This window comes from Eubalaena glacialis, chromosome 5 (assembly GCF_028564815.1).
Source record: "Eubalaena glacialis isolate mEubGla1 chromosome 5, mEubGla1.1.hap2.+ XY, whole genome shotgun sequence".
Lineage (NCBI taxonomy): Eukaryota > Metazoa > Chordata > Mammalia > Artiodactyla > Balaenidae > Eubalaena > Eubalaena glacialis.
In genome coordinates, this window is record NC_083720.1 from 78,710,282 (window position 1) to 78,737,653 (window position 27,372).

Consider the following 27,372-nt stretch of genomic DNA (forward strand, 5'->3'; position numbering starts at 1 on the left):
ACTGAGCCCTCGTGCCACAACTACTGAAGCCCGTGCGCCTAGAGCCCATGATCCACAACAAGAGAAGCCACTGCAGTGAGAAGCCCATGCACCGCAATGAAGAGTAGCCCCCACTCGCTGCAACTAGAGAAAAGCCCCAAAATAAATAAATAATTTAATTTAAAAAAATAAATAAGAGGCATGTCCATGGAAACAAAAGAAAAACAGAGGTTAATGATTGGAGCAGATTATAAACCAGTTTCTGAGCCCAGGGGGCAGTCAGTTAAGATTTCTAGATGTCAGGTTCAAAGCATCTTTTGCAATTTGAAATGTCTCTGATGATGTCATCAGGTGTTCAGGTAAACTTTCTGAGTTGCTCATACAGCAACAGGCACAAAGATTGTTTAAATATGAGCTTTTGAACTTTATATCAAATTGTCTAGCTTCAGTGTGTAGGGCTTCAGAAAAAAAGGGCAGTTTTAGGTTTCAGTGATTTCAGATAAAAAAAAATAGAACAAATTTGGAAAGGTTAGTTTGGAGAGTAATAGCCTGATATAGGAGGAAACTTGAAGAATTCAGAATATAGTCTAGTTTACAGGTAAATAACAAAACCCTCAAAGACAATGAACAGAACTAGAATTTGGTGTCTACAAGTGTGTATTATAGTTTCTGCTGAAGCATAATTTTCTCTCTACAATTACCCCAGTTTTTACCAAAGATAGCCAAATTAGACTAATTTGTTTGCAAAATAAGTCTAGATTCAATAACCTTGGCCTGGTTGTTTACATAAGTACAGCAAGAATAGTGATTGACCATATAGACTATTTTAAATCTGCTTTGCTGGAACTTTTTATGAGGAATCTCAGATTGAATTTTTCTTTTTAAATTTTTGATGTGGACCATTTTTCAAGTCTTTATTGAAATTGTTACAATATCGCTTCTGTTTTTGTTTTTGGTTTTTGGCCGTGCAGCATGTGGGATCTTAGCTCCCTGACCAGGAATCAAACCCACACCCCCTGCATTGGAAGGTAAAGTCTTACCACTGGACCACCAAGGAAGTCCCTCAGATTGAATTTTTAATAGCCTCTCAAGGCTAAGAAGCCAAGCCAAAAATTCGCCAACAGACTTTGCCCTGCAATAGGTATAGATTTGGATGAATTCCTCTCTTCATGAGGTCCTCAAAATAAACTATTTCCTGGGTCTGCCAGGAAATGACCCTCCTTATTCACCTGGTAAGGCTGCTGGGAACCCTGAAAGTAAGGTACTAGGCTGTTTTTCCAAGAGGCTTTATTGGCTACATAAAGTCAACCTTAGTTTCTCAAAGCTGTCTGGTCATATCTGAGTCTATGCATGTCTCTCTCCAATATGACATTCCAGTCAAAGCATTGATAATATTATATAATCAATGTTTCCAATTGTATTTTGTTATAAGAAAAACAGATTCTTACTGAACTTATGCAAATAACTATATTGCCAAGAAAATACAAGTACTTACTGAGAGTTTCTGAATTCTGGAGGGATCCAGTAGAGAGAAAAAGATAAATGTTCCACTGCTGCTTAGAAACCTATAATGGACCAAATTGTTCTAAGTCACAGCTTAAGATAAAAGAGAAAAAAGTCTCCTTAAATCTGGAGAAAAAAAAAATTTAAAAATCAACAATGTTTCAAATTTTAATAAATCATAAAAAATTATAATTATCTTTCTCAGTTTATTTGGTCCCATAATTAATTCTTGCTCCACTTGATCTTCTGTTAGAAATTTTTTGAAGCCATCAGTTTCTCCATTAGGGTTCTGTAAATTCTTACCCAAGTATGATTTGAAAGTCATCAGAAACTTACATTCTAGAATACTTGTTAGATTCCTTTCCATGAATTCCCCTCAAGATAAAACATATTTGCAGAAAGCTTTTGTAAAAGCATCTGAGTAAAACAGTAACTGTGTGTAGATGATAAAATACTTTAAAATGTCCATTATTGAAGATCTGATTCATTATAATGGAACTGATAAAGAAATTTAGTTATCTCTGAGACACATATCATTTTAAGATAATAACTAGAATTATGGCTAACATTATACTAAGACATATCCAAAGCTTAGGAATTTCAGTTATTTTCTAGAACATTTATGTTAATAGCATTTACCCATACAATATGACCTAAGAAGGTTTATCATCATTTACTTGACAATGCTTCCTATGTAATTTAACATACAAAGTAAGCCTAATTAATTTAGTATCTCTTTTATAAGGAGAGAAAATAAATTTTTGAGGTGTTCCAGGGGCCCTCTGGAAAACCCCAAAATTATTTCCAGTTCAATAAAACTTCATTTAGAATTTGTTTTTTTGTGCAGTTTGTCAAAAATATCAAACGTTTTTAAAACATTTGGTCAAATAGGATCATGGGTCACTGTGAAAGAATACTGAGCTACCCACTTAATCAAAGTGACAAAGACATCCCTGGCAAATACAGAAAGTTAAATAGTTGTAAAAAGCCTTAGTTCTTTTAATATTGAAAAGACTTAGATTTGTGTGTGTGTGTGTGTGTGTGTCTTCTAAGTGATCAAAAATCTGATAAAGACAAAATATAGAATCTGTTTTTCTAGACAGATTAAAGGTAAAGAAAACTTTTTTTACATTTTTTTATTAAGACTAGACCAATAATCTAAGAAAACTTTGTCCTTTTAACAGAGGTAAACACCAAATTTTAGTTTTGCACAAGTTTACTTTTGATATTAAAACTCATTTACTTAATTAAATTCATTTCAGTCTTAGCCAGTCCTGATCACACATAAAATTCCTAAAGATTCTTTTTTTCATAATCCTTTTATAATTTTCTATGTTCATTTTATTTGTCCCTTGTTTTCTTTCCCATTTAGAAATAGCCAGCTTTAGGACAAAATCGCTTTCTTTTTCCTTAACAAAAGCACCTCTTCACCTTTTTTTAGCCCAAAACACATAATACTTCTTTTTTTATTTCTGGTACCTTTAACTACATATATTAATTAAAATTCTTAATCCTTTGAATCCTTAATTTTGGGGGGAAATAAAGAAGTAAACAACTGGGAACTGTATTAACATTTTGCAGCTTGGCAAACATAAATACATTTCATAATTTCTAGAAATATATGCCACTTCATAGCACAGTATTTCAATAAAGCACAAGCTATATCTATAATAGACCCAAACATAACACATCAAAAGTAGGTAAACTTAAACTTGTTTAGCAATTAATGTTTCTGTATTTTATCTTATTTGGAAATGATATAGACACTCAATGAATTCCCATCATTTAATTTAACTTAGCAAAACTCTAAGGTTGTAAATTAAATTACCAAAGAATTTAGAAAAATAGACATATCATAAAACAATTATTGTTAAAAGGCTCAGCTAAAAATTCTTATCTAATTTACATCTATTTAATTCACTTGTTTTTAACAATCATATTTAGTTTACTTATGAAAATTTCATGAGTCATTAAAGCAGCTATTCATTATCTTAAGGTTTTCTTGCGGTTTTTTTTTGCTGGCAAAATTTGCAACAGAGACAACATAAGCCCGTTTGACTAGCAAAACTAGGTAGAACAAAATTTTTTATCTGCATTGTATTTAATGCTTGTAAGTCTGAAGACATACGTGTATTAATTAAACCAAAAAGCCTAAAATTAGCTTTTATTTATCAAAGATTATCCTAGAACTTGAAAAAATTTTGGGTTCTTATTATATTTTTGAGAATTTTAATATAAGTGCTTGTTTGTTTAGGCCAATTAAGTGGAGCTCTTCTACAAATTAATTTTGGCCGTACCATCTAGAGGTAGAATACACTTATTACTGAGCATTCTACCAGGTAGAGTTATTAAGACCTCTTTTCCAACTAATAGTGCAGGGTGTGTAGGTTGCCTGAACATGCCCTCTGACTTTAAAAGAACACATAATATTCCACAGAGTTTAACTACTAAATATATTCTTTTTTGTTTAATTTTTATTTTATATTGGTGTATAGTTGATTTACAATGTTCTGTTAGTCTCAGGTGTACAGCAAAATGATTCAATTATACATATATCCATTCTTTTTCAGATTCTTTTCCCATATAGTTTATTACAGAATATTGAATAGAGTTCCCTGTGCTATACAGTAGGTCCTTGTTGATTACCCATTTTATATATAGTAGTGTATATATGTTAATCCCAAACTCCTAATTTATCCCGCTCCCACCTTTCCCCTTTGGTAACCATAAGTTTGTTTTTGAAGTCTGTGAGTCTGTTTCTGTTTTGTAAATAAGTTCACTTGTATCATTTTTTTAGATTCCACATATAATATCTATGATATTTGTCTTTCTCTGTCTTACTTATTTCACTTAGTATGATAATCTCTAGGTCCATCCATGTTGATGCAAATGGCATTATTTTGTTCTTTTCTATGGCTGAGTAATATTCCATTGTATATATGTACCACATCTTCTTTATCCATTCCTCTGTTGATGGACATTTAGGTTGCTTCCATGTCTTGGCTATTATAAATAGTGCTCTAATGAACATTGGGGTGCATGTATCTTTTCAAATTATGGTTTTCTCTGGATATATGTCCAGGAGTGGGATTGCTGGATCATATGGTAATTCTTTTTTTAAGGTACCTCCATACTGTTCTCCATATTGGTTGTACCAATTTACATTCCCACCAATAGTGTAGGAGGGTTCCCTTTTCTCCACACCCTCTCCAGCATTTATTGTTTATAGACTTTAAAAATTTTTTTCATTAATTAATTATTTATTTACTTGGCTGAGCCAGGTCTTAGTTGTGGCACGTGGGATCTTTGCTGTGGCATGAGGGATCTTTATTTGAGACATGCGGGATCTAGTTCCCTGACCAGGGATAGAACCCAGGCCCCCTGCATTGGGAGCGCAGAGTCTTAACCACTGGACCACCAGGGAAGTCCCTATAGACGTTTTGATGATGGCCATTCTAACTGGTGTGAGGTGATACCTCATTGAGGTTTTGATTTGCATTTCTCTTAATAATTAGTGATGTTGAGCACCTTTCCATGGACTTTTTGGCCATCTGTATGTCTTCTTTGGAGAAATGTATATTTAGATATTCTGCCCATTTTTGGATTGGATTGTTTGTTTTTTTGATATTGAGCTGCATGAGCTGTTTGTGTATTTTGGAGATTAATCCCCAGTTGGTCGCTTCGTTTGCAAATATTTTCTCCCATTCTGTGGGTTGTTTTTTGTTTTGTTTATGGCTTCCTCTGCTGTGCAAAAGCTTTTAAGATTAAGTAGGTCCCATTTAAAAATTTTTGTTTTTATTTTCATTACTCTAGGAGTTGGATCCAAAAAGATATTGCTGTATTTCATGTCAAAGAGTGTTCTGCCTATGTTTTCCTCTAAGAGTTTTATAGTATCCAGTCTTACATTTAGGTCTTTAATCCATTTTGAGGTTATTTTTGTTTATGGTGTTAGAGAATGTTCTAATTTCATTCTTTTTCATGTAACTGTCCAGTTTTCCCAGCACCATTATTGAAGAGACTGTCTTTTCTCCATTGTATATTCTTGCCTCCTTTGTCATAGATTAATTGACCATAGGTGCATGGGTTTATTTCTGGGCTTTCTATCCTGTTCTATTAGTCTATATTTCTATTTTCTATTTTCTAAATACCATACTGTTTTAATTACTGTAACTTTGTAGTATAGTCTGAGGCCATGGCGCCTGATTCCTCCAGCTCCATTTTTCTTTCTCAGGATTGCTTTGGCTATTCGGGGTCTTTTGTGTTTCCATACAAACTGTAAAATTTTTTGTTCTAGTCCTGTGAAAAATGCCATTGGTAATTTGATAGGGATTGCATTGAATCTGGAGATTGCCTTGGATAGCATAGTCATTTTGACAATATTGATTTTTCCAATTCAAGAACATGGTATATCTTTCCATCTGTTTGTGTTGCCTTCACTTTCTTTCATCAGCATCTTATAGCTTTCAGAGTACAGGTCTTTTGCCTCCTTAGGCAGGTTTATTCCTAGGTATTTTATTCTTTTGATGCAATGGTAAATGGGATTGTTTCCTTAATTTCTGTTTCTGATCTTTCGTTGTTAGTGTATAGAAATGCAAGAGATTTCTGTGTATTAACTTTGTATTCTGCAACTTTAGTGAATTCATTCATGAGCTCTAGTAGTTTTCTGCTAGCATCTTTATGATCTTCTATGTATAGTATCATGTCATCTGCAAACAGTCACAGTTTTACTTCTTGTTTTCCAATTTGGATTCATTTTATTTCTTTTTCTTCTCTGATTGCCATGGCTAGGACTTCCAAAACTATGTCGAATAAAAGTGATGAGAGTGGACACCTCGTCTTGTTCCTGATCTTAGAGGAAATGCTTTCAGCTTTTCACCATTGAGTATGATGTGAGCTGTGGGTTTAGCATATATAGCCTGTATTATGTTGAGGTAGGTTCCCTCTATGCCCACTTTCTAGAGAGTTTTTATCATAAATGTGTGTTGAATTTTGTCAAAAGCTTTTTCTGCATCTATTGAGAATATCATATGGTTTTTATTCTTCAATTTGTTAATGTGGTGTATCACACTGATTGATTTGCAGATATTGAAAAATCCTTGCATTCCTGAGATAAATCCCACTTGATCATGGTGTATGATCCTTTTAATGTATTCTTGGATTTGGTTTGCTAGTATTTTGTTGAGAATTTGTGCTTCTATGTTCATCAGTGATACTGGCCTGTAATTTTCTTTTTTTGTGGTATCTTTCTCTGGGTTTGGTATCAGGGTGATGGTGGACTCATAGAATGAGTTTGGGAGTACTCCTTCCTCTTCAATTTTTTGGAATACAGTAAGTCCCCTACATATGAATGAGTTCTGTTCCGAGAGTGCATTCATAAGTCCAATTCATTCGTAAGTCCAACAAAGTTAGACTAGGTACCCAACTAACACAATTTGCTATATAGTACTGTACTGTAATAGGTTTATAATACTTTTCACACAAATAATGCATAAAAGACAAACAAACAAAAAATAAAGAATACATTTTTTTTTTGGCTGTGTTGGGTCTTTGTTGCTGCACGCAGGCTTTTTCTAGTTGCAGTGAGTGGGGGCTAGTCTTCGTCACGGTGCATGGGCTTCTCATTGCAGTGGCTTCTCTTGTTGCAGAGCACAGGCTCTAGGTGTGCAGGCTTCAGTGGTTGCAGCACATGGGCTCAGTAGTTGTGGCCCTCAGGCCCTAGAGCGTGCGGGCTTCGGTAGTTGCGGAGCATGGGCTCAGTAGTTGTGGCGCGCAGGCTCAGTAGTTGTGGCTCACGGGCTTAGTTGCTCCGTGGCATGTGGGTTCTTTCCAGACCAGGGATCAAATCCATGTCCCCTGCATTGGCAGGCATATTCTTAAGCACTGCGGCTCCGCAGTGGAAGGGAAGTCCCAAGAAAACAATTTTAATCTTACAGTACAGTACCTTGAAAAGTACAGTACAGTACCAGCTACATCACTGCTGCTTTTACGCTTGCTTCTGGACATCCTGGGCTTGAAATAAAGATACTGTGCTACTGTACTGTATACAGTACTGTACAGTAAAGTACACAAAAGCACGCCATTTGTATAGGATGCACACATGTGACAGTGTACACCAGATTCGTGAACTAACTCATGTGATTGGACACGTGAATGCATGTTCGCATCTTTGAAAGTTTGCAACTTGAAGGTTTATATGTAGGGGACTTACTGTAGTTTCAGAAGGATAGGTATTAACTCTCCTCTGAATGTTTGAGAGAATTCGTCTGTGGAGCCATATAGTCCTGGACTTTTTTGGGGGGGGTGCTGCATTGGGTCTTCGTCGCTGCGCACAGCCTTTCTCTAGTTGCAGCTAGAGATTTGGGCTACTCTTTGTTGTGGTGTGTGGGCTTCTCATTGCAGTGGCTTCTCTTGTTGCACAGCACGGGCTCTAGGCATGTGGGCTTCAGTAGTTGCAGCAGGCAGGCTCAGTAGTTGCAGCACACAGGCCCTAGAGCACGTGGGCTTCAGTAGTTGTGGTGCGTGGGCTCAGTAGTTGTGGTTCGCAGCCTCTAGGGCACGTGGGCTTCAGTAGTTGTGTCACACGGGCTTAGTTGCTCCGCGGCATGTGGGATCTTCCCGGACCAGGGATTGAAGCTGTGTCTCCTGCATTGGCAGGTGGATTCTTAACCACTGCGCCACCAGGAAGGTCCCTGGACTTTTGTTTGTTGGAAGTTTTTTAATCACAGTTTCCATTTCAGTACTTGTGATTGGTCTGTTCATATTTTCTATTTCTTCCTGGTTCAGTCTTGGAAGATTATACCTTTCTAAGAAATTGTCCATGTCTTCTAGGTTGCCCATTTTATTGGCGTGTAGTTGCTTGTAGTAGTCTCTTATGATCCTTTGTATTTATGTGGTGTTAGCTGTAACCTCTCCTTTTTCATTTCTAATTTTATTGATTTGAGCCCTCTCCCTTTTTTTCTTGATGAGTCTGGCTAAAGGCTTATCAATTTTGTTTATCTTTTCAAAGAACCAACTTTTAGTTTTATTGATCTTTGCTATTGTTTTCTTCGTCTCTATTTCATTTATTTCTGCTCTGATCTTTATGATTTCTTTCCTTCTACTAACTTTGGGTTTTGTTTGTTCTTCTTTCTTTAGTTGCTTTAGGTGTAAGTTTAGGTTGTTTGAGATTTTTTTGTTTCCTGAGGTAACATTGTGTTGGTATAAATTTCCCTCTTAGAACTTCTTCTGCTGCGTCCCACAGGTTTTGGATCTTTGTGTTTTTGTTTTATCTGTAGGTATTTTTTGATTTCCTCTGATTTCTTCAGTGATCCATTGGTTGTTTAGTAATATATGGTTTAGTTTCCCTGAGTTTGTGTTTTTTACAGTTTCTTTTTATTGTACTTGATTTCTAATCTCATAGCACTGTGGTCGGAAAAGATGTTTGATATGATTTCAATTTTCTTAAATTTACTTAGGCTTCCTTTGTGGACCAGCATGTGCTCTATCCTGGAGAATGTTCCATGTGCACTTGAGAAGAATGTGTATTCTGCTGCTTTTGGATGGAATGCTCTATAAATATTAATTAAGTCCATCTGGTCTAATGTGTCATTTAAGGCCTGTGTTTCCTTATTGATTTTTTGTCTGGATGATCTGCCCATTGATGTAAGTGCGATGTTAAAGTCCCCACTATTATTGTGTTACTGTCAATTTCTCCTTTTATGGCTGTTAGCATTTGCTTTATATATTGAGGTGCTGCTATGTTGGGTGCATATATATTTACAATTGTTATATCTTCTTCTTGGATTGATCCCTTGATCATTATGTAGTGCCCTTCTGTCTCCTGTAACAGTCTTTATTTTAAAGTGTATTTTCTCTGACATGAGTATTACTACTCCAGCTTTCTTTTGCTTTCCATTTGTATGGAATACCTTTTTCCATCCCCTCACTTTCAGTCTGTATGTGTCCCTAGATCTGAAGTGGGTCTCTTGTAGGCAGGGTATATATGGGTCTTGTTTTTGTATCCATTCAGCCAGTCAGTGTCTTTTGGTTGGAGCATTTAATCCAATTACATTTAAGGTAATTATTGATATGTGTGTTCTTATTACCATTTTGTTAATTGTTTTGGATTTGTTTTTGTAGGTCTTTTTTCTTCCCCTCCTCTTTTGTTCTTTTCTCTTGTGATTTGATGACTATGTTTAGAGTTGTGTTTGGATTGCTTTTTCTTTTTGTATGTGTATCTATTGTAGATTTTTAGTCTGTGGTTATCATGAGGTTTTTATATAGCAGTCTATATATGTATTTATATATATGATTGCTTTAAGTTGCTGGTCTCTTAATTGCAAATGCACTTCCAATATCCTGCATTTGTACTCTTCTCTCCTCATGATTCCTGGTTTTGACTTCATATTTGTGTATGGATGATTTCCTACCTTTACTATATGTTTGTCTTTACTGGTGAGCTTTGTCATTGGTAATTTTCTTGGTTCTAGTTGTGGCCTTTTCTTTTTCATCTAGAGAAGTACCTTTAGCATTTGTTGTAAAGCTGGTTTGGTGGTGCTGGATTCTCTTAGCTTTTGCTTGTCTGTAAAGCTTTTTTTTTTTTTTTTTAAATTTGGCTGCGTTGGGTCTTAATTGTGGCATGCAGGATCTTCATTGCGGCATGCGGGATCTTTCGTTGCAGCATGTGGGCTCTTCATTGTGGTGTGTGGGCTTCTCTCTAGTTGTTGCACATGGGCTCTAGAGTGCACAGGCTCAGTGGTTGCAGCACGCGGTCTCTCTAGCCCTGTAAAGCTTTTGATTTCTCTGTCAAATCTGAACAAGAGCCTTGCTGGGTAGAGCATTCTTGGTTGTAGGTTTTTCCCTTTCATCACTTTAAATGTATCATGCCACTCCCTTCTGGCCTGCAGAATTTCTGGTGAAAAAAACAGCTGATATCCTTATGGGGATTCCCTTGTATGTTATTTGTCGCTTTTCCCTTGTTGCTTTTACCATTTTCTCTTTGTCTTTAATTTTTGTCAGTTTGATTAGTATGTATCTCAGAGTGTTCCTCCTTGGGTTTATCCTGTATGTAACTCTCAGGGCTTCCTGGACTTGAGTGAGTTTTTCCTTTCCCATGTTAGGGAAATTTTCAGTTATTATCTCTTCAAATATTTTCTCAGGCCCTTTCTCTCTCTCTTCTCCTTCTGGGACCCCTAAATGTGAATGTTGGTGCACTTAATGTTGTCCCCGATGTCTCTTAGACTATCCTCATTTCTTTTCATTCTTCTTTCTTTATTCTGTTCTCTAGCAGTTTTCCACCGTTCTGTGTTCCAGCTCACTTATTTTTTCTTCTGCCTCATTTATTCTGCTATTGATTCCTTCTAGTGTACTTTTAATTTCAGTTATTGTATTGTTCACCTCTGTTTGTTCTTTATTGATTTATTTTTTAATTTTATTTATTTATTTATTTATTGGCTGCGTTGGGTCTTTGTTGCTGTGTGCGGGCTTTCTCTAGTTGCAGTGAGCGGGGTCTATTCTTTGTTGCAGTGCACCAGCTTCTCATTGTGGCTTCTCTTGTTGCAGAGCACGGGCTCTAGGCATGCAGGCTTCAGTAGTTGCAGCACGTGTTCTCAGTAGTTACAGGACGCAGGCCCTAGTGTGTGTGGGCTTCAGTAGTTGCAGTGCATGGGCTCAGTAGTTGCGGTGCACAGGCTCTATGGCTCGCAGGCTTCAGTAGTTGTGGTGCACAGGCTCTAGAGTGCAGGCTCAGTAGTGGTGGCACACAGGCTTAGTTGCTCTGTGGCATGTGGGATCTTCCCAGGCCAGCGATTGAACCTGTGTTGCCTGCATTGGCAGGCAGATTCTTAACCACTTTGCCATCAGGGAAGTCCCTCTGTTTGTTCTTTAAATCTTCTAACTCTTTGTTAAACATTTCTTATATCTTTTGGTTTGTGCCTCCATTCTTTTTCTGAGATCTTGGATCATCTTTACTATCATTATTCTGAATTCTTTTTCAGGCAGATTGCCTATCTCCACTTCACTTAGCTGTTCTTCTGGGGTTTTGTCTGGTTCCTTTGTCTGGAACATATTTCTCTGCCATCTCATTTTGTCTAACTTTCTGTGTTTGCGGTCTCTGTTGCTCAGGCTGCAGGATTGTAGTTCTTCGTTCTGATGTCTGTCCCCTGGTCGGTGAGGTTGGTTCAGGGGCTTGTGCAGGCTTCCTGGTGGGAGGAACTGGTACCTGCCCACTGGTGTATGGAGCTGGGTCTTGTCCTTCTGGTGGGCAGGGCTATGTCAAACGGTCTGTTTATAGGCAGCCGTTGGCTCAGGACAGCTTTAGACAACTTGTCTGCTGATGGGTGGGGCTGTGTTCCCACCCCATTGGTTGTTTGGCCTGAGTCGTCCCAGCACTGGAGCCTGCAAGCTGTTGGGTGGGGCCAGGTTTTGGTGCCGAGATGGCGACCTCCAGGAGAGCACACGCCAATGAATGTTCCCTGGGGCCTCCGCCACCAGTGTCCTTGCCCCCACAGTGAACCACAGCCGACCCCTGCCTCCCCAGGAGTCCTTCCAAGACCTGTAGTTACATCTGGCTCAGGCTACTGGGGAGTCACTGCTTTGCCTGGGACCCAGTGCACGTGAGAACCTCCCTCCAAGAGTGGAGTCTCTATTTCCCTCAGTCCTGTGGAGCTCCAGCACTCAAGCCCTTCTGGCCTTCAAAGCCAAATGCTCTGGGGACTTCTCCTCCCCAGTGCCAGAACCCCAGGCTGGGGAGCCTGACATGGGGCTCAGAACTCTCACTCCTGTGGGAGAACCTCTGTGATATAATTATTTTCCAGTTTGAGGGTTGCCCAACCAGCAGGTATAGCATTTGATTATATCGCGAAAACACCCCTCCTACCATCTCGTTTTGGCTTCCGCTTTGTCTTTCAATGTAGAATATCTTTTTTGGTAGGTTCCCATCTTTTTTGTCGATGGTTGTTCAGCAGTTGGTTGTGATTTTGGTGTTTTCGTGAGAGGAGGTGAGCTCAAGTCCTTCTACTCCCCTATCTTGTTTCCTGAGGGACAGTGCATTCTGAGGGAACTTGATGCTCTGGGACATCCCTGTTCCCCTTCAAGTTGTGCCAGGATGGGTGGGGTTGTTTATGGGCTGGGGTCTACATGGCAGGGCCTCAGCTCCATGACCTGCCTCAAAACCCAGAAATAGCTACCATTCCTTTCCTTGTTTTCTTTCATTCCTCTGAAGACACACTGATTCACTACTCTGGAACTGTCCCTAGACACTGGGTGGCAGACCCAGGTCTTCTTTCTCAGTGCCCAGCACAGGCTCAACCAACGGGGCTGCAAAGTGCACTGCAGCTACAATCCTAAATATATTCTTAATTTTTGGAAACTACCCATCCCTGATAGTACATCACTTAATTGTCTGGTCTATGACTGATTAATCACACACCTTATTCTCTAACTTTGACCTAGAAAATGCACTGGAGGATTCTGTGTTTTTTAAAATGTCAGTCTTAAAACAGAACTACTTATGTCACATTTGATTCTTGTGTCCAAGAAAAGAGTCACAACTTCCTAAGTAATCAAAATTCATGAGAAGACCTAAAGAAAACTTGGCTAGTTTATACTGTAAAATTGTTACCTGATTTTCACGCACAGAGTACACTCATTGGGATAAGTGGACATGTCGCTTCCACACACAGGGCTAAAGTCCCTGGGACATCCTGGTAATTTATACTGATTGCAGTCTGGCTGGAAATGAGAAAGGAAGACAAATTGGAAATAACTTGAGACGTTCTCATCACAAAATAGCTGAGGGGAGGACAAAGTCCCAAGTTTCCCTAGATTTCCTAGAAACAGCCTACAGAAAGATTTCTATTTTCCACACACACACAAAAAAAGGTTTTTCTAATGCAAAGATCAGATGCAGTGTTGAAATAATGGGTCAGTACCTGCTATGTAAGAAAAGGACCTCAGAGGAAGGTTCTGTCTGGCTGATTTTTAAATGAAAGTCCAAGACATGTCACCAAACCTACTTTACTATCCTCCAGCTTCATAATTTGCTCTTCACTACCACCTCCATGAGACTGTCCTGTTACATTCCACCTAATCCCTGGGCATAATGCCCAGACACACTCGGGAATCCTGTCTGGACTTTTAAGATACTGGCATTGAAGCAACAGCATTAAAGAAAGCAGTAGGTTCAGAATCAGATCTCAGGGGTTGTTATGGGTTTAATTGTGTCCACCCAGAAAGGTATGTTAAAGTCCTAACCCCCAGTACCTCAGAATGTGACCATATATGGAAATAGGGTCTTTATACAGGTAATCAACTTAAGGTTAGTAGAATTGGCCCTAATCCAGTATGACTGGTTTCCTTATAAAAAGGGAAATATGGACACAGAGTCACACACAGAGGGAAGATCATGTGAAGACACCAAGAGAATGCCAGTAACAAGCCAAGGAATGCCTGAGGCTACCAGATACTAGGACAGAGGAATAGAACAGATTCTCCCTCGGAAGGAAGCAACCCTGCCAATACCTTGAGTTTGGACTTATAGCCTTGAGAACTGTGAGACAGTCCATTTCTGTTGTGTAAGATACCCAGTTTGTGGCTTTATTACGGCAGCCCTAAGAAACCGATATGGGGTCATGGAACTCAACCCTCAGATTCAATGGAATCGAGGCCAGAGAGGTAACATGTCTTATGCATAGCCACTAGTCTCTAGCAGGGCCAGGACTAGAAATGGTCACAATGGTCACACTATGATGTGCAGAGTCCCACTTTAATAACAGGTTAAATATATGGCCTGCTGTATTTCTGTTTTGTGTGTGCATGTTTTAGTAGTGCTTACCGTTCCTCACTTCAGAGTAAGTCACCCTGTTTAGCATTCTTAATAAATGAACTACACATTTCTACTGATATCTGGATTTATAAAGAGTTAAGCAGGGCTGGCCATGGGCCAAACTCTAAAGTAAAGAACTTTTTTTACCCTTTCCATTCTCCATTCAGGCCTCTATCTCCATTTAGGAGCCTGATGTGTTCTTGCTGCCCCAGCTTCATTAAGATGTTGCCTTCCAGGGCTTCCACAGGAGAGTAGATGCCCTCTTATCCGATGAGATTGGGACAAGTGGTAATTGCTCACTTAATTGAAAAAGTCAATTAACAGGGAAACAATAACAAAAAATACATTTTCTCTTAAAACATAAAAGAAAACAGATGCCAATCTTTTGATGTAAGACAATGACAAGGCACATGGCCAGCTGTAATGCTACCTACACTAAGATAACCTCCCTTGCAGCTAGGTATGACCATATGATCAAGGTCAGGCTGATGGGATACAAGTGGAATTATTGTGTAGTAGCTTCTGGGAACCTCCTTTAAAAGAAAGTTGGTACCTGTCCTCTGCTTCCCCCAATTCTTATTCTCCTTTGTCCATTCCTCCATCCTGCTCCTGGGTGCATGAAGCGCTACTTTTTATCTTACAGACCAGGAAGACAAAGGCCACATCCTAAGATGGCAGCTCTGCGAACTGTTATTTTGAGTCGTTGTTTCTTGCAGCTGAATCTAATCCTACCTGACATAAGACATAAGACTTTTCCTATGAATGTTTCAACTAATTAGAGTTCTGTGCACTATCACTGCAAAAATCATACGCATAATAAATCACCTATGATTTCCTGTTTTGGTTTCTTTAAAAATGGGATTTCTCAACCCCATTCATATTTTGGGCCAGATAATTCTTTGTTGTGTGAGGCTGCCCTGTGCATTGTAGGAAGTTTAGTAGCATCTCTGTTCTCTATCCACTAGATGCCAGTAACAACTCCCCAGTTAGACAATCAAAATGACAGTCTAAATGTCTCCTGGCAGGTAAAACTACCCATTTTAAATATTGTGAGAATTTAAAGACACTGTTACAACAAGGTAATGTACAATTAAAAAATAATTCCCCAATTATTTACCATTGTTTTACTTACACCTAATTCAAGAGCAATTTTTTTGTTTTTAGCATTTTGTCTTTTAGCAAGTCTTTCAAAAGCATTTGACACAGTTCTCATATAAACGGCTTATCTCTTTACACTCATGTTTATGCTGTCTTTACATTTTTAATTAAAATAAGACTGGAGACTCACATAACAGGCTTGTGAACACACACACTTGAGTCTTGGTGAGAATACAACTCCACTGATGGAAATATTCAACTTTACAAGAGAGTAGTCATACAAGACAGTAGTCTGTCTACAACCAGTGAGTGAGTGATCTGCTGTGGAAACTGTTCAGAGAGAAAGGAGAGGGTCGTATGTGAGTTGCTTAAATGGAAGATGCCAGAGTGAGTTTTTGCTGTTATTATCCCCACTTTTCTGAAAGAAAATCAAACCCAAGAAAACTGAGTCATCTGAGCAAAAGTATTATTGGGCACCCATTAAGTGCTGAAGATTGGGCACCAAATAACAAGACATCATTCTTGACCACAAAATATACAGTTTACTGGAGGGAGACAGACAATTACAATTCAGTGCTCTGATGGGCTAGTGAAGAGCACTGGATCTGGAGTCAGAATGCCTGGGTTGGAACCACAGCTCCACCATTTCCATGTGACCTTGACCAGGGGGATAATAATGGTACCTACTTTCAGTGCTATAAAGGATTAAGTGAGTTATTCTATACAAAGAATTTAGAACACTGTCTGGTATCTAAGCATTCACTGTTGAAGGAAACCAGGCTATGTCACCCCCAAAATATGGCTCTTTGATATAAAAATTATTTTGAGCTAAAGGCAGTTAAGGTGCAACTCTCTCTCCCTTCCCCTTTTCTGCCTAAAGGCAGGATATAAATTCTTCTTTACTGGAGATGACTCTGGACTCTTATCAGTCCAGAGATGGGACCTGAGGAATCTGCAAACAAACCTTACCCCATTAGTTTCCTCCCATTATTTATCTTCCCACTGTTTGCCACCCTTGGAAGCCTAAAACCATTTTCCTTTGTCCTGTCATTTATCTACAAACTTATTGCTCTCTGGTAAAGATGCTATATAAGGCAGATTTCTAAGCCACCTCTTTGAGTTACTCATCTCTTGAGTGCTGCCATGTGTATGCACAATGCACTTGTTAATAAATGTTTGTTTATTTTTCTCTTGTTAACCTGTCCTTTGTTATAGGGGCCCCAGCTGAGAACTTAGAAGGGTAGAGGAAAGATTTTTTTCCTCCCCTACACTAGCATGGTGGTGATGATAATGCAGTGTAGTTTGAATGGAAGCACAGAGAAAGTGTATTTATGTCTGCTTTGGAGGAAGAAAACAGGGTGGGAAGGTTTCCTGGAAAAGGTCTGTACTAAATTGAATACTCAAAGTTACCTAACCCACGGAGATCAATATCCCCATATGTAAAATAATAATATCTATCTATCTTACAAGGTCATTATGAGAATTGAGACACTGCATATACAAATGGACAGTGTCAGACCAGATATTAAGAGCTCTGACCCACAACCTTAGCAAGCTGCCCAGGAAACCAACACATTATTTAGAATAACCAGTCTAGGAAGTCAATCTGCTAGAGTCAGACTTGTAAGAAATCAGATAGCTATCTCTAGTGACATCCAGGGAGCCAAACAGTAAGCTCTGTAACAATTGGCCCCAAATGGCCAGGACTTTATTAGGAAAACTAATAGTTTCCTAAATTTTGTCCCTGCTTCCAACTTAGGCCCAGTCAGAGAAAGCCAAATATGTCCTTCTAACAATTCACATAGGATGCCTGCTTCTAGTTACCCACCTACAGCTTCGCCATGCCAATAGCCTCAATCAGGGCATACCTGATGCCTTCCCTTTTTCCCACTTTAAAGCCTTCCCACTCTCTGCCTTTGAGTCTCAGCCAAAATGACGCAAGTGACATGGCTAATTCACTTGCTACATCAAGCTCTGAATAACTAGCTTTTTATTATTATTAACCTTTTTAAAAAATTGAAGTATAGTTATTTACAAAGTTGTGTTAGTTTCAGGTGTACAACAAAGTGATTCAGATATATATATATATATATATATATTCTTTTTCAGATTCTTTTCCATTATAGGTCACTACAAGACATTGAATATAGTTCCCCATGGTACACAGCAGGTCCTTGTTGTTTATCTATTTTATATATAGTATTGTGCATATGTTAATCCCAAACTCCTAATTTTTCCTTCCCTCCCCCTCCCCCTTGGCAACCATAAGTCTGTTCTCTGTCTGAGTCTGTTTCTGTTTCATAGGTAGGTTCATTTGTGTCATATTTTAGATTCCACATTTAAGTGATATATGATATTTGTCTTTCTCTGTCTTACTTACTTCACTTAGTATGATAATCTCTAGGTTCGTCCATGTTGCTGCAAATGGCATTATTTCATTCTTTTTTATAGCTGAATAGTAGTATTCCATTGTATATATGTACCACATCTTCTTTATCCATTCCTCTGTCGATGGACACTTAGGTTGCTTCCATGTCTTGCCTATTGTAAATAGTGCTGCTATGAGCACTGGGGTGCATGTTGAATAACTAGCTTTTGCTAGTTATCTGGTTGGTCTTCCTTTACTTCCACAGAATTTAATTTGTTAATATACATAAAATGCCTAGTATAAGGTGTAACTATTAGGCTTAGGATCTTCTAAATCATCAAAGGGAACATTAAAGGAAACAAAGCCCTGAGGTATCCAAGGCCTGAGCTATTTTCAACCAACCTGTACATTGTGATCCGTATCAAAAAGCCTGCCTGAGAATCTGGTTTCTAAAGAAGCAGTCCACTGTTTCAAAAGTGGCAGGTCAGACCTGAAAACCAGCCCCCAACCCAAATTGTTGTCAGCTTCACGTATCAGTAGAAACGATACAAGTGGTTTCTTACTTACTGTTCTATATTCTGAATGTGGACCAAACTGAGCATTCAAAGAGGCTGCAAGAAGAAAACAGACATTTTAAAGGATGTGATTAAGGTCAGTTCTTCTTCATAAGGGGTTTTTTAAATCCAGCTTGTGATTTATACAGGCCACACCTTCTCCTTTTCTCTCCCACGTCCAGCTTTTGAAGAACTCCTAAGAAGTATGTTCAGTTGTGTTCTGGCACCTCTCCTAGCAGGCACACAGAAAACATTTGGTACCAGCTCCGTAACTGACCACCCTAATAAGTTTGCTTGAGAAAGGAATTTGGAGCTACATAACAAAAATGAGAGAAGAGGCCCTGATTCCATCCTCAGATATGTTTGCAGGGTTGGTGATGCCTGCCCCGCCCCCTGCCCCAGCCGATTCCTGAGGAGCCAGTGGAAGTTCAGGGATCAGAGAGAACTTCCCCTGAGCCTCAGCTGGAGAATGCTTACCCAGCCCTTGGAACAACAGCAGAAGAGGCCGTGTCCCAAGGTCCACCTACTGCTCCTTGAGGGGGGCTCCCGAGACAAGCATGATGGAGCTTCAGCTGAGACAGAACTTTGGGCAGCTGCAGTCCCCCCAGAATGGGTCCCTATTATCCAGCAGGACATTCAGAGCCAGCGGAAAGTGAACCCACAGGCCCCACTGAGCGACATCTACCTCAGTGATAGGCTTGCCAAGAGATGCAAGCTCCGGGCTGATATACAGAAGCCACTGCAGGAAGACCCTAACTACGGCACCCCGCACTTCCCTAATGCCCACAGGACCTTTGCTGATGACCCCTACTCTTTGCTCCATGGCCCTCCATCATCAGGGGACCATTTTGCCCCTCTTCCTTCACAGTATTTAAGAAATAAAAAGTCAGATTTTCCTGGCTAAAAAACCCCAAAAGTCAGAGAAGTAATTCAGTAACTCACAGTATTCTTTTCCTCTGTGGCTCACGGTAATAAACACAAAACTTAACACTAGGGGTTACCATTTTAACTCCATTTTAAATGGGCATCAAGTCTGGCTGGACTAAGGCCCCTTTCTCATGAGCCCCGGAGTGCCCGGCGCACTTGGCATTCACAATTCCTGATTTCGGTACATTTCCTGCTGAGGTTCTGTAGGACCCCTGGTACATAAAAACCCAACTCCTGATCTTGGGCTCCAGCAAATCTGCTTTAAGGGAGAAAGAGCAGACAGCAGGGTCACTAAGAAGATGCTGGGAACGAAGCCCAAACAACAACTAAAGAGGGTTGCTGGCTTCACAATGCCAGCCCCGCACACCCCCAAGTTCGTGTCCCTAGACAACCGCTGGGCGGGCCTGGAACCGCCAGTAACGGGTGCGCCGAGGGGCGCCAAGGCCGCCCGGACCCGGGGAGGGGCAGTCGCCAGCGAGACCCCCTCTCGGTAACTCCTCGGCCGGTCCTCCGCGGAGCAGGCCCACAGATGAGCGTTACCTGTCCAGTCCCAGCAGACCAGGAGCAACAGCCCCAAGCGCAGTGCCTCGAGCGCCATCCTCCGCGGCCGGCGGTCGGGTCCCTGCGCTCCAGCGCCCGCGCGACACGGACAGCGCCCTCGGGTCGGACACGCGACAGGGTGGGGTGAAGGAGGGGCGGGTAAGAGGAGGAAGAACGGAGCAGGTAGGAGGAGTGGGGAGGGGCAGGAAAGGGTGCGAGGAGTGGGTATGGAGAAAAAGGTAGAGGAGGGTGGTTACTAGCCTCCAACCTCCCTACCCTTGCCCCAGTCCCACCCCTACCCCACTGAGAATGGGAGCATGCAATTAAGGGGACCATGTCCCCTGCAGCAAACAAAAACCTTGTAAGAGCCCTGGATAAGCTTGTGGACTCAGTCAACCCCAGTTTATTCAGCATCTTCTCTATCCCAGGAACTGTTTTGGGGATGAACTTAACAAAGGCGTCCCTGCTGTCTGGAAGCTTTCCAGTGTAGGCGTTGGGTGAGAGGTAACAGAGGGAACTCCAAAACAAGTGAATACAATAATTTCGAAAATTAGGTGCTAGAGAGTTGGGAGTGGGGAGGAGAAGACTTTCCATTGGGAGGTCAGGAAAGGCCTTTCAGAGGTGGCAGTTAAGCTGAAAGCTGAAGGATGAGAAAGAAGCCTGGTGAAGACCTTGAGGACAGATATTCCAGGCTCAAGGAAAAGCGAGTGCAGAGATCTAGACAAGGCCAAGAACGTGTATGGTAATGTAGGCCATGATAAGGGGTTTGGATTTGTTCCTGTTGCAGTGGGAAGCCAGTGGAGGATTTTAAGCAGGGGCATGGCCCTGATATGACTTACGTCTTAAGAGATTGGATGAAGAATGGAGGAGATAGGTAAGAGCGGAGGCAGGGGGACAAATTAGGTGGCTTTTACAGTAAGGGATGATGGCAGCTGGAATTAATGGATAATAGGGGACTGGTGAGAAATAGATTCAGGATGTCTTTTGGAGGTGGAACCAACTGGAGTGAGGAGCAGAACCAAGGATGCTTCCTGGGATTTTGTCCTGAGCCGCTGGATGTGTGGTGATGCCATTTCTGTGATGAAGAACATTTGGAGAGGATGCCTATTAGACCTCCAAGTTGGAATCACAAATTTGGAGGTGGATATATACCTCAATAAAAAAATAAAATATAAAATTATATGCATGTATCATTAAAAATATTTTAATTGAGGTATAGTTGATGTACAATGTTATATAAGTTTCAGGTATACAGCATAGTGATTCACAATTTTTAAAGGTTATACTCCATTTATAGTTATTATAAAATATTGGCTATATTCCTTGTGTGGTATGATATATCCTTATAGCTTATTCATTTACTTATTTATTAAAAAAAGTCTTTTTGGCTGGAAGTCAAAGTAGGGGAGTCCTACTTATTCATTTTATATGTAGTAGTTTGTACCTCTTAATCCCCTAACCCTTGCCTCTTGCCTCTTCCCTCCTCCTTCTCTCCACTGGTAACCACTAGTTTGTTCTCCGTATCTGTGAGTCTGTTTCTTTTTTGTTATATTTACTAGTTTGTTTTATCTTTTAGATTCCACATTTAAGTGATATCATACAGTATTCATCTTTCTCTGTCTGACTTATATCACTTAGCATAATATCCTACAAGTCCATTCATGTTTTTGCAAATGGCAAATTTTTATTCTTTTTTATGGCTGAGTAGTATTCCATTTTATATATGTACCACTTCTTCTTTATCCATTCATCTGTTGATGGACATTTAAGTTGCTTCCATATCTTGGCAATTGCAAATAATGCTGCTATGGGGCTTCCCTGGTGATGCAGTGGCTAAGAATCCGCCTGCCAATGCAGGGGACACAGGTTCGAGCCCTGGTCCGGGAATATCCCATATGCCACGGAGCAACTAAGCCCACGCGCCACAACTACTGAGCCCACGAGCCACAACTACTGAAGCCCGTGCACCTAGAGCCCATGCTCTGCAGCAAGAGAAGCCACCGCAGTGAGAAGCCCGTGCACCGCAATGAAGAGTAGCCCCCGCTCACCGCAACTAGAGAAAGCCCTCGGGCAGCAATGAAGACCCAATGCAGCCAAAAATAAATAAATAAGTAAATTTAAAAAATAATAATAGTGCTGCTATGAACATTGGGGTGCATGTACCTTTTTGAATTAGTGTTTTCATTTTTTTTGGATAAATACCCAGGAGTGGAATTGCTGGATCACATGGTAGTTCTGTTTTTAGTTTTTTGAGAAACCTCCATACTGTTTTCCACAGTGGTTTCACCAATATACATTCCCACCAACAGTGTATGAAGGTTTCCTTTTCTCCACAACCTCCCCAGCATTTGTTATTTGTGGTGTTTTTGATGATAGCCCTTCTGGCATGTATCATTTTTTATTAAAGTAATTAAATTTTAAGAAATTTAACCGGGGACTTCCCTGGTGGCGCAGTGGATAAGACTCTGCGCTCCCAATGCAGGGCACCCAGGTTCAATCCTTGGTCAGGGAACTAGATCCCACATGCATGCCACAACTAAGAGTTCACATGCCACAACTAAGGAGCCCGCATGCTGCAACTGAAGAGCCCACATGCTGCAACTAAGGAGCCTGTGAGCCACAACTAAGGAGCCCACCTGCCACAACTAAGACCCAGCGCAACCAAATTAATTAATTAATTAAGTTAAAAAAAAAAGAAATTTAACAAATAACGAAAGGTTATTCTGAGACACATATATCAATTCCCTCCAACAGGACCTCATATAGTATTTCAGAATATTTATTTACTGATTTTTTTCCCTTGAGAAGCTCCCATTGACATATTTACTTATTCTAAATACAGATTTTGGTAGTTATTCAGCGAATATTAATAAGAAGTTTAGGGAAGAGAAATAATTTGGCCAAAGAGGCACAACAAGTTAGTGCATAGATCTGTTTCTTTTCCAACTCTTATGCATATGTGTCAATGTTGATCTGTGACATACTTCCTGGTTCAGTCAGGGTCTAGTCTGGAAAACACAAGCCTCGCTAGGTATTTCACCAGAGAGAATTTAATATAAGAAATTGGCCAGGCTAGAATCGGAGAACTGAAAAAAGCAGAAAGGGAACCATGAGGTAACACACAGAGTTAGTAACTTCAGAATATGGGCATCATCCCTAAGTCTGGGGGAACAAAGGGAAGAATTTGGGATTCGCAGAACCTAGCAATTTGGAGGGGAGGCCCTGGAAAGCTGGAACTCAGACCTCTGAGTGGGGGTGCTACCTGGCTGGTGCTGGTGGGTGTAAGGGCCATGATGAGACAGTTTGTTTTTTTTGTTTAATTTATTTATTTTTGGCTGCATTGGGCCTTTGTGGCGGCGAGCAGGGGCTACTCTTTGTTGTGGTGCGCGGGCTTCTCATAGTGGTGGCTTCTCTTGTTATAGAGCATGGGCTCTAGGCACGTGGGCTTCAGTAGTTGTGGTGCACGGGCTCAGTAGTTGCAGCGCACGGGCTTAGTTGCTCCCTGGCATGTGGGATCTTCCCGGACCAGGGCTTGAACCTGTGTCCCCTGCATTGGCAGGTGGATTCTTAACCACTGCTCCACCAGGGATGTCCGATGAGGCAGTTTTGAGAGTGTGTGACAAAGCTGGAGACTGGAACCAGCTGCTACTGCCAATGGCCATAGCTGGGGCACCACTGAAAGAAACAGTGAGTCCCTCCTCCGTCCCCTTGACTTGCGGTCACCCCCTGACACATCCCTATTGGCAGAAGAAGGCAGCTAGCAAAGCAGATGGGAGGTCTGCAGAATTCTATCATCACAGAGTCTGGAAGGCTGGTTTTAGAGCTGCCATACTACAACCTAATGACTGGCACTGTCACATGCCCTACCCCTTGACTGTAGCAACCTCAGGTACAGGGACAAGAAGACAATGTGCAGTTTTAAACTCTACCTGGAACTGTGCATGGCTAAAGTTCTGGCTAGTGTCCTATTGAGGCCAGAGGGTAAATTTGAAATGAATGTTAATACTTTTCTGAGATACGTAATGTAAGTTCTTTGAACAATGGTCATAAAATGGAGATGACTTATTTTGCTGACTTTCATACAAAAATATTTTCTTAAATTTGTGGGATTTCTATTACCAAATAACATAGACACTTGCTTATAAACACCTTCACATTTGATGTTCAGGAACACAAACTGAAATCTGAGCACAGACTCAGGAACAATGCTTAGAGTTGTGTTAGCAGGAATTTCAGCTTCAAAAAGAAAGCCATTTACCCCTCAAGGCAGATTTCTTATAGATTGATGTGGGTGAACGCTGCTGCCTTTATGTTATTTTGTTCCAAACAGTTGATATCACACCTTAGAAATATTTTATACCAGGGTGCTTTTCACATAGTTGTGTCAGCATTTGTCAGCCAAGAATAAGAGTTGACAAAAAATTTTCTGTAAAGGGCCTGAGAGTAAGTACTTCAGACTTTCTGGATCATGCAGTCTGTCACAACTCATCACTTCTGCCATTCTAGTGCAAAAGCAGGCAGATTATGTATGAGTCAGCAAATGGACGTGGCTGCATTCCAGCAAAACTTTACAGAAACAGGCATCAGGCCATATTTAGACTGTGGACCATAGTTTACTGACCCCTGGACAAATATGCTGAACAAAAATGGCCAATGCAACCATTGTCATGTTAGTAACACCAAGAGCAAGCTAGGAGATTTGTTCTGCAGTTCTGTGGTTAATGCTTGTTGCTTTGTTTTTAGTCCTTCTTTAGGTATTCACTACTGCTTAGGTCTCCACAGCTCCAAATGAATGAACATTTGATAAATTGCCTAGGCAATGTTGGCAAAATAAAAATTTTTTTTCAGCCCTATATATGGTCCCTTCATTCAAAATCATTTTTCTTTTATCCTGAATCATCTGGTCGATTGTGCCTCTAGGAAGTGTGACATTTAACTTTAGTGTCTGTCACTTGCTGCTGTTCTGCCTCTGATTACAGGTGCTGGTGAATCTTCTGAAATTATGCAATCTGAAGGTGCTTTTACTGTTTCTCATGCTACAACCAAACAAGAAATCTTACATACAAACCCCATCATAGGATATCATCCAGTCCGTATTTAATTATTGATACTAGGCTTTTAAAAGGCATCCATAAGCATAAAAAGGAAGTCTTGTTACACTAAAATTAACTCAAAATGGAATGTGGATTTAAATGTAAAAAGTGAAACTTTAAAATTTTAGAGAAGGGCTTCCCTGGTGGTGCAGTGGTTGAGAATCCACCTGCCAATGCAGGGGACATGGGTTCGAGCCCTGGTCCGGGAAGATTCCACATGCCGCGGAGCACCTAAGCCCGTGTGCCACAACTACTGAGCCTGCGTTCTACAGCCCTTGAGCCACAACTACTGAAGCCCGCGTGCCTAGAGCCCGTGCTCTGCAACAAGAGAAGCCACCTCAATGAGAAACCTGCACACCACAACGAAGAGTAGCCCCCACTCACCGCAACTAGAGAAAGCCCGTGCACAGCAACGAAGACCCAACGCAGCCAAAAATAAATAAATAAATAAATAAATAAAATTTTAGAGAAAAACATAGGAGAAAAATTTCAGAACCTAGGCAAGGAGTTCTTAGACTTGACACAAAAGCATGGTTCATAAAAAGACAAATTGATAAATTGGACTTCATCAAAATTAAAAACTTTTGTTCTGCAAAAAAAACCCTGTAAAGAGAATGAAAAGACAAATTACAGATTGGGAGAAAATATTTGCAAACCACATATCCAACAATGGACTCGTATCTAGAATATGTAAAGAGATCTCAAAACTCCAGAGCAAAAGAACAATCTGATTAGAAAATGGGCAAGAGATATGAACAGACATTTCACTGGAAAGGATATACAGATGGCCAATAAACACATGAAAAGAGGTTCAACATCATTAATCATTAGGAGAATGCAACTTAAAATCACAATGAGTTATCATTATATATCTATCAGAATAGCTAAAATAAAAAATATTAGTCACATCAAATGCTGTCAAGGATGTGGAGAAACCAGATCACTTGTTGGTGGGAAAGTAAAATGGTACAGCTACTCTGAAATATAGTTTGGCAGTTTTTAAAAAACGAAGCATGAAAGTACCATACAATCCAGCAATAGTGCTCTTTGGCATTTATCCCACAGAAATGAAAACTTATTTTTACACAAAAATCTGTACATTAATGTTTATAGCAGCTTTATTGCTAATAACCAAAAACTGGAAACAACCTAAATATCCTTCATCAGGTGAATAGTTAAACAAACTGTGGTACATTCATACCATAGAATACTACTCAACAAAAGGAATTGACAACTGATATAGGTAACAATTTGGATGGATCTCAAGGGCTTTATGCTGAATTTTTAAAATCCAGCTTCAAAAAGTTACTGTAGAATATTATTTACATTTGACCCTTGAAGAGCTCAGGGGTGCTGACATCCCATACAGTTGAAGTATAACTTTACCGACCTTTGTATCCATGGTTCTGCATCCATAGATTCAACAAACCACAGATTGTGTAGTACTGTAGTACTTGTTTGAAAAAAATTTGTGTATAAGCGGACCGATGTAGTTCAAACGCATGTTATTAAAGGGTCAGCTATATATAACATTCTTGAAATGATGAAACTAAAGAGATGATAAACAGATTAGTGGTTGCCAAGAGCTGAGGTTGGGGGTAGGGGTAGGAAAAATGGCTGTGGCTCTTTCAAAAGTAGCATGAGATATCCATGTGATGGAATTGTTCTGTAGATTCACTGGGTCACAGGAATCTAAAGATGTTATACAATTGCATAGAATTCAATGCACACACATGCAAATGGGTATGGATAAAACTGGTGAAATCTGAATAAAGTTGGTGGATTGTATTAGTGTCAGTTTCAGGTTTTGAAATTGTACCAAAATCATGCAAGATGTTACCACTGGGGCAACCTGTGCAAAAGGTATATGAGAGCTCTCTGTATTATTTTTTACAACTGCATACAAATCTATAATTATCTTAAGTTTTAAAGCATAAAAAGAAGTGAAGCTCTAAAAATTGTCTGTGGAATCTGAATAGTAAAGGAACATCATCATTAGTTAAATTAACCTGAATAATTAATGTTGATCTAGCAAATTGTGGTGGCTTTAACTCTGTTTTGAGGATATGTAATTTTATTATTTTCCATAAGGAAGGGCAGTTTGTTAAGCATAAAGTAATATGATATAATGTTTAATGTGACTTAATATTTAGACTTTTCTAAGACTTTCAACTAAACAGATTCATAAATGCATATGAAAACAATCTTTTGTCAAAGTGTATCCTGATTATTTTACAGAACACAATCACCACAAACAAAATGACTGTATGACTTAGAAATAAATAATGCTAAAATACCTTAACTTTTTCCTTAACTTTTTCCTCAGGCCCCCTGATCGCCGCAGCTAGAGAAAGCCTGCGTGCAGCAACAAAGACCCAACGCAGCCAAAAAAAGAAAAAAACAACAAAAAAACTAATCATCAGTAAAGTTAAATTGTACATCTTTGGAAAGAATTCTCAAATATTTATGACTTTTACTACAAAGGTACTTTTAGAGTCCCTTCCCCCA

General features: G+C 39.9%; 1 long non-coding RNA gene across 3 annotated transcripts in view; it reads left to right on the top strand.

Moving 5' to 3' along the window:
- LOC133092688 (uncharacterized) overlaps positions 1-27,269 on the top strand; it is an 86,477-nt gene extending 59,208 nt beyond the window's left edge. For all 3 annotated transcript variants that reach the window (XR_009701106.1, XR_009701109.1, XR_009701105.1), the window contains one exon: positions 27,191-27,269. This is a non-coding gene — a long non-coding RNA (uncharacterized LOC133092688). The remainder of the gene's footprint in view (positions 1-27,190) is intronic.
- The last annotated feature ends 103 nt before the right edge of the window (positions 27,270-27,372 follow it).